Here is a 14,792-nt window from a genome sequence, read left to right as displayed (position 1 = left end):
TGTTCTTCTAGGTTCCAGAAAGGGGGAGGGTATCAGAGGAAGCAGCCTATTCTGGCTTTGTATTGTGGGCCATTTACTTTGGAACCTGCCCTATTGAATGATGGCCCTTCAGTCGGCCAGATGAGCTGGGTACTTTGGACCTTAGTTATAATTGTCTCAAGACCAGAGCCAAAAGGTTCTCAAAGCCTACATTTTTTTGGAAATACATTCAATGGAGTTTATTTATATTTCCAAAATCAGAGGAGATTGGAAAACTACATATTTTAGTGCCACTTTCCAAAAACTCGTACCACAGTGAATTTTGAATGCCTCTAACTCATGTGATCTTTTCACATTTGACCACACTTGCAAGCCAAGGCTATAAAATACATATTGGAAGTTGATTCAATTACTGGTGTTAAGAGTCAAGAGCTAAATAGAGTTAAAATCTATTTGTTGAGTTCTGGTCTAGAGTGAGATAAACACAATGTATATACTTCATCATATAGACTTGCATGGAAACACATCTGTAGCATGGAAAACACCTTTGTAATATGATTTACCATGTGGTCTTAAGATATGTTTTAATCTGGCCTTTATTTGCTATTGCCATCTTCAAAAGAAATCTCAATTTCATTTAGGGAGAGAGGTGGCATTATGTAAGGGTTTCTTCTCCTCTGGGAATGCTCTTCAATGATCTGAGTGAGATACTCCAAGTTAACTTTAGAGGTTGGTCTACAAAGAAAGGTGCATTCTTTTAAATGATATGCTAGATCACATTCCAAGATACTTGTAATTTGGCTTCTTTTGACCAGAGAAGGGTGCCATGTATTGGCTGTGTTCCTGTTTGAGTCATGCTTTTTCTTAATTTCCCTGGTTGTTTTGACTAGGATGCATGTGGTGTTTTTACTTTCCATCAGAACATGAAGCTATGGTTCCCTTCTGATTTGTGGGAAGATTCCTAGATGTCAAAGTCACCTGATGATTGGACACAAACAAAAATTTTGGGAGTCAGACAAGAGGACCTCCAGGTCCCATGGCTCCCCCAGACCAGCTTTTTGTCTTTGGAAAAGTTAATCTCTCAAGGCTTCAGTGAGCCGATCCCTCGACTCAACATCATGGGATTACTTGCTCCTACTGGTAGTGCAAGAAGGAAATGAGACATTGTACATAACTACTTCGCACAGTGGTTGGCACACGGAAATATTCACCAAATGTTGGCTATCATTTCTTTATTGCTCTCATGCTTTATTGCTAGCTCAAGTAGTTCTGAACTGTGTTGTTTGAAAGAGGATTAGAGAAGACCCTGTTGTTTGAAAGTTGGAGGAGGATGGGGAAAGCGGGAGTACCTTGCCTCATTTCTCATGCTTTAGACTTGTTTATTACAGTGGCAGGTTACCATGGAAACTTTCAGGATTAAGATGGCATTATTGAGTTAAGCATTCAACGAACACCTCGGGAAAGGAAAGCTATAGCATGTCTGTGCACCGTAAGTAGTTTTCAAGCGAGAGGGTAATTTGGGGGTGAAGAGGGGATGGCAGTTACTGACTTGCTCGTCTCCCAGTTTCCTGAATTCTCACAGAGCACTGTGACCCCGGGTTGAAACTGTGATCATCACCCTGTGTTTGCCCCTTTGCGGACCATGCCCTAAGTGGTCCAGCAGTTATAAGCCAGAATTTCAAAATGGGAAACTGCTCTTTACGTGGCAGGGAGTGTGGCTGTTCAAAATAGATTCTGAAGTCGAAAAGAACTCCGAGTGTTTTTTGAGAAGGGCTGACCTCCTTTCATGCCACTTACTGTGAATTAAAGCTGTGAGGGAGAACCAGTTTGGGCATGTGGTACGGCCCGGAGAGCCGAGAGCCGCCACTGCCAGGGAACAAGATTTGTGTTTCTAAGGAGATACAACAAAAAGGAGAATGCTTTAAGAGCCAGCGGCTGTCAGAGTGTAAAAGTATCTACGTTCAGAAAGGGAAATAGAAGTTGAATTAAGTAATTTTATACACACGTTACAGGGTGCCCTTCTGCTAGTAATTCTTAAATGCAAAAGCAAATAGTTGTGGTCACAGAGGGCTTAGTACATCTCAGCTGATTTTAGTTCTCAGACTCCAACTGGATTTGGTTGGCATTGATCTGCTCTGTGCATGTGATTTTTAAGATGATCTGACTCTTGTCTGTCATTTCGTTGGGTTGTATTAGGAACAGGGGACAAAGGGTGACAGAGCCCAGCAGAGGGTTGGGCAGCCACTTGACAATCTATTCGGAAAACACGAGAGGAGGAAAACGTTAGTTGTACCAACTGGGGCAGCAAACTATCTTCGAAGCCAGCTGCAGCCCGTTTGCAAATGTGCGGTCCGTTATTAGTGTAGAATGTCCTGAATGGGTTCTTTGGATAAAGTCTTATCACAGGACAGAAATCACAGGGAGAGTGCACCAAGGAAAAATTACAGTACAGCTATATTTACTTAGTGCCTCTGCAATCGGGTTTTTTTTTTTTTTTTCCACAGTTGGAAAGGGAACCACCTGTCTCAACTGCTGATGTCAGAGAGCTCCCTCGAGACACAGGGCTGTTGGAAAGCACATGATACTGTATATATTTGCTCTTACGTCCATATCTGGCTCAGATTGGGTTTCAGATTCATGCCCTATTGTGGAGTTCATTGAGCTGTGACTCCGAGGTGCCCTCCCACATCACCATGCCCTCGTGAATTAAAAAGTAGCTCGTGCAAGCCCCTGTCCCGAGTGCTCCCTCAGCTTGCGATGCAAGTATTTGCACTGCAGTAAAATGAATGACATGTATCTCGGGGTTATCAGCAATGGATTCAGATTTGAAAGTGAGTATCAAGAGGTATTATCTCTGCACCTAGAAGTGAATATGCTGCTGGTGTTTGGGCTTTTGTTTTATTTCTAACGATCAGGAATTTTTAAAAAAAATATGTGTATATCAAGTTTGGAGGTTTTATGTGTAGATTGCTAAAGAGGCCAAAAAAAAAAAAAATGGAGGAAAAGGAAAACAGAATAGCATGTGTTTTTTTTTTTTTTTTTTTTTTTTTGCTGGTAGCCTGTCAATATGGAGAAATTGTTGTAGAGTGAATGAAATGCTTAATGCCTAATTTGGAAAGACTGGATATTATGACCGTGCATTTCAAGGGACCTATTGCATTATTACTATTTTTTTTTTTCAAAAAGTTGTACAATCACTGTTCCAGCTCTTCGTGCTGGGGGGAGAGAAAACCTTTTAAGTGGTGTTCCCTAAGGAAATGAGGGGGCCCCTGCACTGCACAACTCCAGGGGGCACTGTTTACGTCACAGTGAGGACTCAACGCTTGAACTATCCCGCTAACTATATGTGCAATCCCAGAAAATACGAGGCTATCAACATTACTCAAACGTTACATAAAAATAGAATTGTTACCAACAATTGCAGAAGGCTTGCTATTAGTGAAGTTGTTCATTATTTTAATAGTGCCATGCATCTCAGTTTGAATATCTTTACCAACTTGCAAATTATATGGCTGTTACACAAAATAGGTGGAAAACGGAATCTCTGAGAGTGTAAATGACATTCTTGGGCCACATCAAATCCATGTCCTATTAGGGATCAGAACCAGGGTTCTTAATCCCCAGCTTTCCCATGATGCACACCTTCAATTAAATTAATATTTGAAATGATGCTCGGTATCTTTTTTCAAATCCTAAAAATAGAGTAAATAGGATGGGCTCAGACCCCTTGGTTCATCTAATCTTTCCCCCAGTGTAGGATTTTCCTCTGAACCATTAAAAGTGTTATAATAGATGATTGATATTAATTAGTTTTCTGTAAAGTACTGCACTCCTTAACATGAACTGAACTAGAAATAAATATATTACCATGAATTAAGATTTTATTAGTTGCGAAGAAGAATTGGATGAAGGCACCTATGTGAAATCCTAAGTACAGGCGTCAAATTGAATTAATGCCAGTACTGCCTGGAGATTAATTTGAGTACTGAATAAGAAATAGTGTACCATACCATAACTGTGTTTACTGAATCATTTTTGGCATCAAAAACTAAAGTTACATTACAGATGCAACAACAGGCTTTTCTCCCTTGGAAGAGAGAGGCGGGTGCATTTTGTAATTAAAGTGGATGTTACCCTCCGAAAAATGCTTCTAGTCGCCAGGAAGAAAACTGTCTTCTTGAGAACATTGCATCCCAGTATATATCTCAGACTTTGCATACTTTCTGTTACTCTGGACTTCTCCGGCATCCTATCAGAATTTTACAATATGATCAGCTCTATTTTCTACCCTCCCCCAGTCCAGAGTACTGGGTAGAACTTACTTTATAAATTTGCACCTCATTATTATGTATATGTTTTGGAAAATTGTGGAGAGTGTTGAAAAGATGGATGGGGTTGCCTCAGGGATGTTCTAGAAGGGATTCCTGATTAGGTAGGGAGGATGGATTATGCAGCATGTAATGCAGAGCAGTGCAAGCAGAATGCTATAAAGCTTCCAGTGATCACTCTTCACGGCCTGCGATGTGACGGGTGCCCCCTAGAGTTGTGCACTGCTGTGGCCCTGCTCTCCTACCTCAGATTCGTTGTGAAATTCCCTGATGCTGTAATTCACTAATTTTATTTGCACGTATGGTATCACTTACTTGAGGAAAGGCGCAAAACTTGAGACCAGGACTGTCAAATGGGAAGATTCTGCACCTTACATATGTAATTTTGAATTTTCTAGTAGCCACTTTAAGAAAAAAAGTAAATTTAATTTTAATAATATCTTTCATTTTCCCCAGTACATCCAAAATATCTTATTAACATCTAGTCAATATAAATTATTAATGAGATTTTTCCATTTGATTTTTCATGCCAACACCTTGGAAATGCTATGCATAGTCTACATCTATAGCGCATCTTAATTTTGACTAGATATATTTCAGGTGCTTAGTAGCCATATGTGGGTGGTGCCTACTGGATTGGGCAGCACAGTCAATTTATATGCCAACTTTTCGGCATTTCGTTACACAGAAAAATGACTTGCAACAAAAAAAATCCTTACATATCTAAGACAAAACATAATATATCCTTTATGTCATTTTATCAATTTAGATAGTGATTATATGATTGATCACTCATTTTCAGGAAGAGTATGACTAACACCATCTAGTTGATAGGCCCCTGGTGGCAAAATTGACGTGCTATTGAATTATTTTGCTCCTGTGGCTTTGTTTTCCATTCTTCCCCCATAGATATCATCATTTTAAAACACGTTGTGATACTTTTATGGTTCTTCTCACATTTGCAAACCCCTGGTATCTTGTCAGTTTCCCTGAACCATATAGATGTCTTATTTCTTAACGGAAAGACTCTTCCCAGACTTTTTGGCTCAAATAACTTTTGTGGCCAGCATAATGGAAACAAACACTGTTTTCTGCACTTGCTGCTTCTGGTGTCTTTGGAGGTACAGCCAGGTCAGGACCAGTATGAGGCTGGTTTTACTTTTCTTCAGGTAAACAGAGAAACCAGCAGAATTTTGGCATCCCTGCAAGCTGAGGTGGTGAATCTGTGTGCATTCTCATGGAAAGTCAGCTTAATGTAAGACTTCAAAAAAGTGCTCTCTCTGCTTTGTTTCCAGACTTTTGTTTGTTTGTTTGTTTTGTTTTTAGGTGAGGAAGCCAGGCAAAGGGCAAACTTATGCATCTACTGTAATGTTGCTTGATGTTAAATTGAGTTTGAAGTATTTGTATGTGACTATAAGGTGTCATTACTGAGTTATTTATTATATGTCAAGCACTGGGTTCATAGACATCTCACTTAACCCTAATACCCACCATGAAAAATAGGTATTTATATTGCCATTTTTATTGTTGAGAATGTGAGGTCAGATAGTTTAGGTACCTCACTTGGGATCACACAGAGCTCCTAAGTGGCAGATCTACGCCTATTGACCCCCAAGGTCATGTTCTCAGAGAATGGGACCATGTTTTCAAACCAAGTCAGCGACACCCGTCAATGATGAATTTTGATCCAAGGGCAAAATACTAGAGTTTTAGAGTTGGAGGTTTCCTTCTCTTGATTTATTTAAGAAATACATCCAGAGAAGACTTAATCCTATCCAATCTTTTGGTAGAAAATATATCTAGAAAGCTGAGGGGGCCTTGTCCAAGGGCAGGCAAACACACTTAGGCATCAGGTCGCTTGATTCCTACTCCATTGTGATTTGTCTATGTAGGTTAATGGTTCTTTTGAGAAGATAAGTTGAACATTTAGAATTTTCTTTTTAACAGAGATGTAGCAATCTTTGGAACTTTGTATTACTATAGGAAGACTCCTTTTTCTTTCTCCTCTATACATTTTAGACGTTTTATTGAACGATAATACAAATCCTAAAAAAGTGCGTGTATCCTAGGTGTTCAGCTCTATGTATTTTCACTAACTGAACTTACCCACGTAACCAGCACTGACGGCAAGAAATAGACTGTAACGAGCTTTCTGGAGCCCCTTCCCACAGCCCATGTCCCCAGCTCCCAACCATCACCAAAGGCAACCCCTATTCAGACTTCCAGATGCATAAATTAGGCATATTTGATTCTGTACTTATATAGAATATGATAAGGTATGCACTTTTTTTGGCATGTCTGGCTCCTTTTGCTTCACAATATGTTTCTGGGGATTTATCTATATTTTGATGTATCACAGAAGTTCATTCCTTCTCATTGATGTACTTGGCTATACTTTTGAAGGATAAGAGCCCCCACCACCTTAATATTGTAAGTGGAATTTATAAGTGTATTGAACATTGACGGTATTTCAGTTGCTTTTTTCCAGAACATCATCATCCATAGTTTCATTTGATTCGATCTAAAACACAATAAAATAATAAATCTAAATAAACAAAAAAATAAAAAGTCACATCTTAATAAATCTAAAACACAGCAGCTGAGCAACCACCTTCGCGGTTGTGATGCAAGGTACATCCCAGCCAGCCACTCTGGTCCTGTGTTTTTATGCGCTCGCCAACATAGGGTAATATCGTAGAGAAGACAAAGAGCACAGTCTGCAGATACCCAGGGACAGCACCAAGTTGAAGTTCCCACTAAGCAGCTTCACACGCCTATGAAGAAGGTTAGGTGTGGCCTATTTTTAGGTCCCCTACGTGGAAGTAGATCCACTAAGATGGAGGGTGGAAAATTAACACCTTAGGGGCTGTCAGAGATTTTTGCTTTGAAAAGAGGCAGGAAAAGAATCCTTTCTGATCATCTGCTTGGGGCAGAGTCCAACCTGGTCTCCTTAAAGCATAATAAAACTTTTGACCTGTTCAAAAGGGAAACTCTTGCAAACTGCCTTTTGGAGATTATTTCCCAGGCACCCAAATCAGGCTTTCCTCATGTTCGTTTTCTTGCTGTTTCTTTCCTCTGGGTGTAGGGACACGTGAAGTATGGCATGCTGGAGAATTCTGTGCGGATATCCAGCATTGTATGCTTTATCGAGGCTTTGTCCTTCCCGAGGTTTATCATTTACCTGGTATTACTTTGCTTACTCCTTTGTCACCAGGGTTCCCTCCACATGTCCTATGAGGGAATTTAGTGTGCCTGTGGCTACTCACTCAGCCCTAAAGGAAAATCTCTAGCTGGGTGGCATTAGATGGCTCTGAAACACCTCCTGCTGAGTTGGGTTGTATGTGCAAAGGAAATAGCTGACCAGGAGATTTTATTAACTCCCAACGAGACATCAACTACCCTGCAATACAGCCTTGGTTCAGTACATCTGCTAATAATGCCATGATAACATATTTTAGGCACATGACCTTTTCTCGCTCCACACCCTGCAATAATATCTCAAGTGATTTCCTTCAAATTAAAAAAGGGGTAAGGTCTCCTTTGACCAAATGTAATGAGGTTTTCATTTAAGCGGGGGGAGTGTTCTGGTGTGAGGAGGCAGAAGGGTTACTTTAAACTCTTATTTCCCTAGATGCCAGAGACCTTATTCCTACATACAAAAACCCTAAGTTCAGGATCCCTCCTCTCTTCTAAATCTTCTTTCTCCTGGTAACATCTTTTCTCACCTGTTGTAAAACCAAAGAACATGTTAGTGTGTTAAGTTGCATCTAGGTGCAGGCAAAAGTAAATAGTTACTGTCACACCAGGTGTGTGGTTTTCATTTTTATTGTGCGAGTAGGGACTTGGTCTCACACATGACACGTGCCGCTTAATAGCATTCATGAGAAACAAGATGGAAACTTGCTGTTTCTCTGGGACCACTGTTGGGCTTTGTAAGAAACTCAAGTCTGTAGAAGCCAGTTTTCTTGTAAGTCAGTATGAGTGAAAGTAAGTTCTCCTGTATTCCTTTCCTGGAATGGTTAGGAAGTTAAATATCCATATTGCAAGGGAAATGATGAAGCTTTGCTCTTTCAGCAAAGTTGAGCACCAGTGCCTTTTCCTGCACGCGCTTCCTGATTCCAGTACGTTTGTGCAATGAAACATCTGGATTTGCTCCACATAAAGAGGTCTTCCCAAGGTGCCTGTCTTTGTCAAGGCAGACATATCATTGCCTTTGAGAGGTGGCAGGGATCCAAGATGTAGTTGCCTCTGGCCATCTTCTTTGACAGATAAGGAAATTGAGGCTCAGAGCCATGAAGTGAACTGCCCAAAGCTTAACTGTGGGCTAGTGATATAGCTGAATGAGGGCCCATGTTCTTCTCACCATCCTTTTCCTAACATTTTGGGCTAAATGAAGATCCACCAAGTCCCTCTACTTAGATAGACTTGAGCCACATGTAATCACTTTTTTTTTATTTTGTTTTTTTATTTGAGTATAGCTGACATGCAATGTTACATTAGTTTCAGGTGTACAACATAGTGATTCGACAAGTTTAAATATTATGCTATGCTCATCACATGTGTAGCTACCATCTGTCACCATACAAGGCTATTACAATACCATTGACTATATTCCTTTTGCTATGCCTTTTATTCCCGTGACTATAAATCTCATGAACTTGGCCTTGGTTCCAGCCTCATTACCCCTTTTCTCACGAAAATTCTAAATCGTCAAAATAATGATCACCCAACTGTAGGAAGAGTGATTTGCAGGAAAGGCCCACGAAATTGTGAGAACACTAACTCCAAGGGGCTAAGAGTGGAAATAGTGAGCTTTCCTGGGGAAAGAGCATGGGTCAACCTCCCCAGGATATTTGGAGGGTCTAGAATGAGCTTCCTGCCCTAGAACAGGGCTGCCATGTGATAGCAGGCACACAGTAGCTACCCATTTAGGATGGACCGTGTCCCAGAAATTCACTTGCAAGTCACTGGTTTGCAACTTGGACGGCATTTTCCTCACTCCGTCCGTTTAGGTTGTCTCAGGAAGAAGTCACATCTACAGCAACTCCTCCCTCCCCTTCTAGGACTGCCCCTTCTCTTTCCCCAGGTGTGAAACTCTCTTCCTGAGAACTCTGTTTCATAGTGGAGTCACGCCATTCTGAAAACATTTACTATTCTTTTTCGTGGTATGGGCTTCTGACCTCTGTTAAATGCCAGCAAGGAAGAAAAAATAGGTCTAACAGGTAGATGCTTTTGTATACGGAACTGAAATCCCCTTTACCCTACCAAGGATAATTATGTTTTTGAACCGGAAGTTTATTTAACTTAATTGATGAAATTTCAGGTTCAGAAACAAAGTGAAGATGCTAAGGGCATTTGGGGTGCCCTGTGAGGCAAGCTAATAAGAGTTGAGAGCTCCCCTCACCCTATAGTTCAAGGCTCAGAGGCTTTTTCCGAGCGCCAAGGAGTAACTTCTCCCCGTTGCTTGTGAGGCTTGCCTTCTGAGAGGAGTGTCGGTTACAGTTGGTGCAATAGACAGAAATGGCTTCCTTTTAAACATGTGATGAATATTTGAGACTTATATTGGATGTCAGGGACTATTTCTATTTGCTACATTCCCTGTATGTTAAGAAGGCATAGCTCTAAGCCTGAATCTTTCTTTGAAAAAGGAAGAGTTTCATTTTAATTTTGAATATAGAAGTTATATATGCTTATCACAGAAAATTTAAAAATTACAGAAAGACACACACACACACAAAGGAAATTAAAAAGAACTTATAATATCATCAGCCACTGTTAGCACCTTCTGACATGTTCTGGTCCTCCTTCCTCTTTTCTTTCTGAGTGTATATATTGATATGTAAGTTGTGATTATAGTTTTTTCAAACATAATTTTAAAGCTTAATGTATTTTGAACATTTTCTCATTTGCCATTCAATGTATTTTGCAATAGTTTTTTATGTTAGCGTTGAATATACATATATATAATGAATATATATAAAAATACATGAATGTATATATAGTGCTATATAATTTATTTAACTAGACGACCACTGCTGGACATTTACCCTGCTTTCAAGTTCTCAGTGATATAAATAATGTAGCATTGGCTCTCTTCACACCAAAAATCTGCACACATCTCCCCTGGTGTGTCCTTAAGATAGATTTCTAGAAGTAGAATTTCTGGGTTTCTGGGGATGCCCATTTTTAACATTTTTTGATACATATTGCCTACATGTCCTCTAGAAAAATTTGTACCCATTTATAATCCTACCAGTAGTATTTGACATCTACTTTGAGCTGCTAAATGTGGAGGTCAGTCTTAGAAATGGTCTTCTTAGTTAAGAAAGTTTTCTCAATAATCCTGTGTGCAGTGGGGCAAGCAAATATAAAGTAAGATTTTATGTAAGTCATTACAAAATTTAGCTTAGGCCTTAAGCTAACTGCTTTTTTTTAAGATGGGAATTTATTTCCTTTCAACGTCCCCACATTTTTTAGGATATATATTAGCTCTGCTAGAATTGAACTCAAATATTAAAGCACTGGAAAGATCTACAACAGAAACAAAAGCAAAATCACCAAACCTTTCCTAGGCTTGTCTGATGGGATTAAAAAAAGAAGAAGAAAGAAAAAGCAAAACAGAAAACAAAAACAAAAACCACACTTCACTTATTTAATTCTTCCGTTTTGAGACTAGTTGAGAAATACAATTTACTTCCCTAAAATCAAGAAAAGTTAAGCTCATTAGGACCCAAGCTCTAGAAAAAAGTACCAGGGGGAACTGTTTGACTAACAAATATTTTTTTTCAATTTAATAATTTGCATACCTCAGTTTTCCCCCGGCCCTCACTAAGTTCCTTAGGGGATAAAACAGTCTTACTGAGGGAAGTGTTGTGTTAGTGAGGTTCAGTAGCACTTTAAATTTTTAAAATAGTATCAAATTTAATAAAATATGATATGCTTTATTTTCAGTTTCAGTAAAAAAACAATTGCTAAATAATCCTATTGAGTATTTCTTGTTCATATAATCAATAACTCACTGCATTATAGATGAATTAACCTGAAATAATTAAGGTTAAATGAAAATGTCTGGAGAGGCACAAATACAGCAGAATTAAATAGACAAATGCAGATTGTCACCACCTTTTGTTCTCTCTTATCTGTGGACCTAATAAGCATACTTTTTGCTTTAGTTTAGATTAGTCCAATTGACGGCAGCTCACATTTTTCACATTATTTTTTTCTAATGTGAAACATGGCAAGAGCAGATTTTGAGGTCTGTCTTAAAATACAGGCTGACTCATTTGCATAGAGCTGTTGTGCAGAAGGTTTTATTGGGGATAAAAGATGTGTTGCTGAGGTTGTCTATCACCTTCAGTTTATTTGAAAAAAATATATAAATGAGCGCAAGGAGGCATTAAAACTGTCCACTGACTTTCTTCTATTTTTTCCCCAAAGGTGCTTTGTTCACATTATCGTGGCAGTTTTGTGCAAAATAAGACTTGATTTGAGAGGGTTTAAGGCTAGAGGTCTCTGGTATACCCTGCCCTGCCACCAACTTTTGTCCCCGGAATGGCCTCAGTTTCAGACGTGTCCCAGAGGCTCAGAGCATGTGCTCAGAAACTGACATGGGATATCAGAATCAATTAGCCCCTCTAGGAATTAAAAGCAAGCAGTTGAATGCCTGTTAGCAATGATTAACTTTAAGAAATATTAGCAATTCTGGGCAGATCCCTTTCCTTTCTGGAAGAGTGCTCTAGGCAGGCAGCATTCCCAGGAATGTTGGTTTCCAGCTATGCAGACACTCTCTTGGATATAAAATTCTGCAGGGGTCTTTGCTGTGCTTTTGATTTGGGAATGAATATTTTTCTTATGTATGAAACTTAGTTCTTCCTAGAAGGGTTTTCAGAGATCTATATGCCCTTTTAGCTGCTACCTAAACCCTTGGCTTTTTTTTTTTAATACTTTCTCAGTTATAAAATGAGTACACAGATGATCTTTATTGAGTTGTTTGAGGACCAAAATTGATTGAAATTTGCTATATAAAATGCTGATCTTAATGTCAAGCTCATGTAAGCTCTGCTATATATGTTTTCTTCTCCAATTTTCTTTCTTTATAAATTTCAGCCTTAAATTTGTCCTTACATCTCTGGTTAAGTTTATAAAAACAAATGGGCAGAGATATTTATACTAGTAACTCTTTACTTCTGGGTTCTCACCTGTATGCAATAATGACATCAAAACAAATTGTCTTTGCTGTTGTCTGCTTGGGGGTTTGAGTTTGATTTCGTTTATTATTTTTTTTTAAGCGGCAATTATCTGAAATAGAGTGGGAAAAGCCTGTAGTTTGGGACAGCAGTGGGGAAATGTTGCGTACTTTGTCAAATATTTTTGTTATAGCGTGGAATTATCCTCTTGAAGGTGTATTTTCTCTCTTGTTATCAACTGAAGCTAGATCTCTTGCCTTCACTAATGTTGGAGTCTTGGGAAACGTTAACAGAACTAGTGGGGGGAGAAATTCCATTGAGGATGGAATCTAGGCTCTGTGAAGATATGGAACATTATGGGCACTCAACAGATGTTAATAAATACCTCTTTCTATTGTTGGGACAAAGTGGGGTTGATTTGGGTGTGAATTGTAATGGTTAGTGAAAGGACCTTGTACTTAAAAAGGGTGTGTTTTAAGGAGAAGAGGAATCTGGATATTGAGCAAAGTAGCATTGTTTTTTCATATCAAGTCATTCTGTTTTTAAGGACTGTCATCCCCCTAAAATTGTCAGCTCCCTTGTGTCCATGTCATGTGCCTTCTTGGCAGGCCTTGCAATACGTTGCTGTGGACACAGTAAAATTTCAATAGGTCCTTGTTGATTGAAACCAAACATTTGGAAATCTTAGAGGCAAAGTTGATGAAGAGGCGTGAGGAGGGCTGCAGGGAGAGAGGAAGAGAAAAAACAGTCAAGGCAGAGAGAGAGAATTAAATATAGAGACCGCCTGGGAAGCCAGAAAAAAGCAAGGTTGGTGAGCAACTAACAATTTATGTTCTCCTGAGAAAAGAAAAAAAAAAAACCTGGACAGGAGAGAATTTTTAATCCGAAGAGCTAATTAACCAAATTATAAGACCTCAATAATATCCCTCTCGTTAGAGTTGTAATTTTGAGACTTAACAACAACAACAAAAAATGGTGGAATTTACTCTAATTCATCCCAAGCATCTTTTTAAACTTTGGATTGTACAGTAGTAGAATTTTGGGGGGAAAATGCAGTAGGCTGTAGTTTATAAGTCATTTCAGTGTTTTGACTCCTAACTAACCCTCTTTGTGATGATGAAGGGGAAAAAAAGTATATAAAACCACCTGTGGTTTCAGTGAATGTGCTGGTTTGATTAAGAAAAAGTGGAATTAGGTGGCAAAAAAGACGAAGAAGAAAACTCCAACAACACAATGTGAGCAGGTTAAAATAGCAAAAACAATACAAATTGTTCCAATGTAAAGAACGTCTCCAAAATGTGTGACCATGATTTAAAAAATATGTATATATTTATCAATATCGTATATATAAAAATATATATTTTATAAATATATAAATTATATTATAAATATATACATAATGGATACCTCACATTCGATGAACACAATTAAAAGTATCAGAGAAAACTCACCACAGGGATCACCTGATAATAATTAATAAACATCAACTCTTCTTGGTCAAGTGACCAGTATTATTTCACAGTTGACTGTGTTGAGGGTTGAGCCAGTGACCTTTGCCGTGAATTTTAATAATTTACTGTAGTTTTACATTGAATCGGAATATAATTGGGAAGAAAATTAGTGTTTCTTTGTGGGGAGTGCAGAGTAATGCCACTAATTGCATGTATAAAAGCCTTCCCGAGGTTGTATTTTCCTGTTCTTTCTTGATTTAGAAAATTAAAACTACAGTAATTTTCCACTATTTGTAGGAGGGAAAAATGTGCCAGTGAAATGTATTCAGCTAACTTAAAATGTCAAAGCTCTGGGCCATCTTTTTACGTCCAGTAATGACAAACTGTCAATTTCGTCACATGATTCAGGAATTTGCTGGCAACTTGTTGCAGATATCAGAGTCGAAAAATACCTTATAACACATGTGGTCTGAAAGAAGAAACTGATTTTTGTTTGTTTGATTTTCCTTCCTTTCACTTTAATATTTGAGCAACTCCACATCTAAAATGTGTTAGAGAGCAAATCACCATTTCTTTCTTCTTTAGAAAGAGATGGACAAGAGAGAACACATTAAATTAACCTTAGTAGAACAGGAGATTAAATTAATAGTGCTTTAAAATTATTTTTAGATACCTGGGGGATTTTTTTCAGAGAAGTTATTATCAAGGAAAAGAATTGAGCTGATTTTAAAAGTATATTGGGTTTAAAATTCTATTAAAAACATATGTAATCACAAATATATATACCATGGGTGCCTCTCCCTGGAACTTGGAAGGGTTAAATCAGACCACTGTGGTGTTATGGGAAA

At 38.6% G+C, this 14,792-nt stretch overlaps 1 protein-coding gene across 4 annotated transcripts in view; it reads left to right on the top strand.

Moving 5' to 3' along the window:
• Positions 1-14,792, top strand: part of PPARGC1A (PPARG coactivator 1 alpha) — a 638,991-nt gene that overhangs the window by 523,987 nt on the left and 100,212 nt on the right. The window lies entirely within an intron of this gene.

This window comes from Zalophus californianus, chromosome 2 (assembly GCF_009762305.2).
Source record: "Zalophus californianus isolate mZalCal1 chromosome 2, mZalCal1.pri.v2, whole genome shotgun sequence".
Taxonomy (NCBI): domain Eukaryota; kingdom Metazoa; phylum Chordata; class Mammalia; order Carnivora; family Otariidae; genus Zalophus; species Zalophus californianus.
This window is presented reverse-complemented; position numbering and strand designations above follow the sequence as displayed.